The following is a 5,644-nucleotide window of genomic DNA, read 5'->3' on the forward strand; positions in this document are numbered from 1 at the left end:
ATTTCGAATACTAATCCCGTGTTATTAATTATATTATGAGAGTTGTTGGAATATTTAATTAATCGATATATATATATATATATCAAAGATTTCGGATTTGTTGGAAACATGGTAAATGACTTTTAACCGGATTAACAATTTTTTATAAATAAATGTGAAAATATATGTTTATGAAACATTTTGGTCTGAGTTATAGAAGAAAATATTGAAAACTATATACCTTATACCACACAAAATAAGTCATATAAATAAACGACATATACTTCATGTAGTAAATCGGTATACATATAGATTATAATTATAAAATTAAATTTCAATAATTTAATGCTAAACACCAAGATATATAGAATAAGTATTCTCCATATTTGCAATATTTATATAAAGCATTTGGAGAAACTTAAGAAAATACACATTTTCCTAAGTTCAAATGCATATGAGGAAAAATTAAAATTCAAATTTGAAACCAATATTATATAAAAAAAAAATTGTGCACCGTTGCTCGAATCCTCATTTAAAAAACAATTTGTAGTTTACCATACAAATCCAAATTCTTCGATAATGATGCACCTTTATTTGCTTTACTTTGCAATTACATTTGACTTTAAAATTTTATTCTAACAAACATGCAACTTTAATTTTAATATTTCATTGTTTTTTATAAATCCCATTAACTTTATGAATGAATCCATTAGGATTTACATATAATAAAAATAAACTTGAATTAATATATTGAAATAACTTAAAAGATAAGTATCATATATTGAAATAAGTAAAAAAAATTGTGAGGGTGACTATGAGATTGACAAGTGGCAAAACCAAGTAATCTTTTATTAGAATAAATAGATTCTTGTGTAACCGCTGCATTTTGAGTTAATAGTATTTTTAAATCAAGTACAAATGTTTATACAGATCTCAATCAATACACATCAATCATAATCTCATAAAGCCAAAATCAAAGAATAACAATCTGCAACACAAATACATAATTCTCCCTCTACCTTTCTTTTGAATAGGTAAAATCCAATATTCTTCTTGGTCCTGTCATACAACCAATTTCCCTTCTTTGCAATCCAGACATTTTTTTATCCTTTCAAAACCTCTTGTACCCAAACCAAGTTATACATCATTCATTCATCCTATGTCACATAACATTTTTATAAAAAAAACAAAAGAGAGGATATAACAACAAATTTCAATATCACCGTATCAGCAATCCCACAACCTATTTCACTGTGCTGTAACGGTTAGTCCCATGTTTAGCCCAACGGTGCTTCAAATCAAGAGGGGCGGAAAAGTCATATCCTTCATAAGCAAATCTAGTCAGCAATTTACTAAAAGCCCCGCCACTCATCTTTACCACCAACTCTTGATTACCTCTTATTAGTAACTAGTGGTAAAGGATACATAGACATCGTGGTCGTGCAACAAGCCGACTGCCACCCGCCATTTCCCCACCGGTAGCACGGTTGCGGTACACCCGTGCACGAACAAATCGGCACAGCCATTGAGCTTTCATCAAAACCCACTTGGTTTAATCCCCGTTCATCTTCATCATCGGCCGTATTTGTAGGGGCTCGTGGTGACTCAGATTTGGTGTTTTTGGTTACTTTTCTCGGCTTGGTGGTCTCAGGTGGCGGGAGATGATAATCGTCGGGTATTTCAAACTTGTGATGCATTTCATCGTCGTGAAACACACGTTTTGAATCGTGGCTTTGTGTGTTTTCATGTGGTTCGGAGGTTGTTGGGATGTTATTATTGTTGACAAAGTTGCTTCCGAAACGGAGGGTGGAGATTGCTTTGTTTCGTTCTTGTATGGCGGAGTTGCGCTCGGCTAGTGCGGCATCGCGTTGGAGCATTGCCATGTCGCGCTCAGCTAATGCGCATTTTCGTTTTCGAGTGCTAGGTTTCGTTCTTGGACTGCGGCGTCACGTTCCGCCATTATGGCCATGAATGTCTTTATGGTGAAGTGATTATGATCCTTTACAAAATAGATAGAAATAAAAGAAAACGTCATTTCATATCGTCATGAGTTTATTCAGATGTTGACAAAAGTTTATTATAATCTTACCATTCCTCCTAAAAAGGCTAGCATGCTTGATAAAGCCGGTCCTGCAGAAACAGTGAAGTTGTTTATGTTTGTGATTGAAATAGTTTGTGACTGAAATACAAAAGATTGCAAATGAGATGAAAGAAGAATCGTTTATTATTTTGATGCATATACAAAGAAGACAATAGAATACAATATATAGGAAAAGTAGGTGAGAGTTAAACAAGGTAATACAATCAATTGTTCATGGCTGGAAATCCTCTCTAATGGCTACAAGATCAAGAGCAAGGTTGGCATAATCTTCTTAATATAGGAATTGATGTGATATTGATCCACTTACTTTTCAACCAAAATATTTTTATTTTCTAACACTCCCCATCAAGTTGAGTAGTGAGATCTCCGATATTCAACTTGACGAAACAATTGTTGAAGATTCTTCCATTGACGGCTTTTGTTAATATATCTGCTAACTGGTCTTCTGATCGAACCAACGGTAACTCTATAATCCCTGTTTCAAGTTTTTCTTTGATGAAATTTCGATCAACTTATACATGCTTTGTTCGATCGTGTTGAACAGGATTTTCAGAAATTTGTATTGCAGCTTTGTTATCGCACATGATCCTACTGGCTTCAATCTGGGGAAACCCGATCTCGGTCAAAAGTCTTCGTATCCATAGTACTTCTGCCAGACCCTATTCAATTCCACAGAATTCAGCTTCGGCACTAGATAATGCTACCACTTTCTGTTTTTTGCTTCTCCATGTGACTAAGTTTCCTCCTAGTAGGGTAAAGTATCCCGATGTTGATCTTCAATCATCTTTATCTCCTGCCCAGTCTGCATCCGTATATAGCTGGATCTTTAGATGTTTGTTTGGTTGAAAGAGGACTCCATAACCTGGTGTTCCTTTGAGGTTTCTAATAATTCTCCATACTGCTTCCATGTGAGTAACTTGTGGTTGATGCATAAACTTACTGACCACCACAACTACATATGCAATATCTGGACGAGTATGCGAGAGGTATATCAATTTACCTACCAAGCATTGGTATCTCCCTTTGTCGGCCAGATTTGTCCCTTCTTCCATATGGAGTTTTCGATTAAATTCCTTTGGGGTGTCGGCAGGTTTGCAATCTATCATTCCTGTCTCAGCTAGAAGATCAAGAATATATTTCATCTGACATATAAAAATACCTTGTTTAGACCTTAGTACTTCAATTCCAAGAAAGTCCTTCATCTCGAATTCTTTGAACAAATTTGTTTTTAAATTCTTCATTTCTTCCTCGTCGTTCCCATGTCATCAACATATATAATTAAACAAGTTACAAGTTTACCTCTTTTTTAATAAATAATGTATGATCGGAGTTGCTTTGTCGAAATCCATATCTCTTCATTGCATAAGTAAATTTGCCGAACCAAGCTCGAGGAGATTGTTTAAGCCCATAGAGAGATTTTTTCAAACGGCATACTTCCTTTGTCTTGAAACTTTTTGTGTATCCAGGAGGCGCGTCCATATAAACTTCTTCCTTTAACTCTCCATGTAGGAAGGCATTCTTAACATCAAATTGGTGAAGAGGCCATCCCTCATTTGCGGCAATAGAGAAAAGAACTCGGATAGTGTGAATCTTGGCTACTGGAGAGAATGTCTCTGAGTAATCAATTATGTATGTATGGGTATAACCTTTAGCTACCAGTCTTGCCTTATATCTTTCAATAGTTCCATCAGGTTTATGTTTGATTGAAAAGACCCATCTGCACCCCACTGGTTTCTTTTCTTGTGGGAGGTCACATTTTTCCCATGTGTTATTTTTCATTAGCGCTTTCATCTCTGTATCTATAGCATCTTTCCAATTTTTTGAGTCAAGGGCTTGTTCCACAGTGGCTGGGATTTGTTCTGCGTATAATGAAGAAGTAAAGGCATTGGCTTCTTTGGATAAGTTCCCTTCAGCTATGTTTGCTATGGGATACTTGGAGGGCCTAGTCTTTTTTTCTGGGGAGTACCGTTTAGCGGGGATTCCTCTGTTTACCCTTGGTAGGAGAACATATCTCTCGGTTGTTTCTTCTTGCGTTGTTTCTTGTTCTTGTTTCTCCTGCACTGTTTGTTCTATTTCTATCTCATAATTGTTAGAGATATCAATATCATTAGTTTCTTCATTTTGTATATCTTCATGTGTTTGAGAATTACTTACCTCAGACGCCAGGTTGGGAGAATTTTGGTTTGGGACACTAATTGTTGGTTCATCTGATTGTTGTGAAACTAGTGACACATCTTGGGTACCGTGATCTGCTTCAGATGATGGTTGGGTATTGTGATTGGCTTCTTCTGACGATGAAGCCCATTTTGGAACCCATTTTAGCCAACTCAGTGTGTCATTATCCTCTTTCTCCCCCTGATCGCTGTGTTGGGAGGTATAGAAAAACTCGGTTTCAAGGAAGTCACAGTTCATGGTAGTGTACATATGACGTCTTTTTGGACTATAATACCAATATCCTTTTTGGTTAACACCATAGCCCACAAAAACACATTTTTCAGCACAAGGACCGAGCTTGGTTCGATTTATTTTAGGTATATGGACAAAGACGGAGCACCCAAATATTCATGGTTGTAACGTAATTGTGGATGGGAGTTTAGTAAATTTAGAAAGAGTTTGAAGAGGGGTTTTTAGGTCAAGGGCTTTGGTTGGTAGCCGATTGAGAAGGTAAGTGGCAGTGGCGAGAGCATCAGGCCAAAAAGACTTGGGGGTTTGAGATTCAATTAGAAGGGCCTTGTTATTTCTAAGAGAATGCGGTTTTTTCGTTCGACCGTCCCGTTTTGTTCGGGGGTGTGGGAACATGAAGTTTGGTGAATTATCCCTTTTTCTTGACAAAATTGTGTCATTAAGGTGTTAACGAATTCCACCCACCCCACATTATCAGATCGAAGAACCTGGATGTTGGTTTTAAATTGTGTATGTATCATGGCATAAAAATTTTTAAATTTATCAAAAACTTCAGATTTATGTTTTAGAAAATAAATCCATGTCATACGAGTACAATCATCAACAAAAAGAACGAAAAAACGGAAATTTTGCCCCCCAGTTACTTCAGCTGGATCCCATACGTCTGAATGAATAAGTGAAAAGGGTAAATTAACTTTTGTGTTATTTCAAATAAATGTATGTCTATGAATTTTAGCCAAAACACAAGCTTCACAATTTAACGTTTTATTTAAAGGAAATAGTTTTGGAAACAAAAGATGTAAATAACCGATAGATGGATGTCCCAGTCTTCTATGCCATAACCAAGCTTCTCTGTCTATAGTTCCATGAGCAAGCATCACGGTACCATGTTGAGTCACTTCGTCCACATAATACAATCCATGACGCTCAGTGCCACGCCCAATAATCGCTCCCGTCCTGATGTCCTGTAATATACAAAAGGTATGGTGCATTAAAACGGAGCAGTTTAACTCTTTTGTTACATGGCTAATAGATAACAACTTGTGTGACAAAGAAGGAACATAAAGACAATTTGAGAGTTTTAAAGTCGGGGAGATTTCAATAGTTCCTCCACCTTTTACGGGAACTATTCCCTCATTTGCGGTTTTAATGTGGTCAATT

At 36.3% G+C, this 5,644-nt stretch overlaps 1 pseudogene; it reads right to left on the bottom strand.

Annotated features, from left to right (window-relative positions):
* Window positions 1-1,222: 1,222 nt before the first annotated feature.
* On the bottom strand, window positions 1,223-1,972 carry LOC143582737 (uncharacterized; annotated as a pseudogene).
* Between the last annotated feature and the right edge of the window lie 3,672 nt (window positions 1,973-5,644).

The sequence above is a fragment of the Bidens hawaiensis genome, unplaced genomic scaffold (assembly GCF_021521415.1).
Source record: "Bidens hawaiensis isolate Kalapana, Puna unplaced genomic scaffold, B.hawaiensis_p1.1 tig00031885_1, whole genome shotgun sequence".
Classification (NCBI taxonomy): Eukaryota; Viridiplantae; Streptophyta; class Magnoliopsida; order Asterales; family Asteraceae; genus Bidens; species Bidens hawaiensis.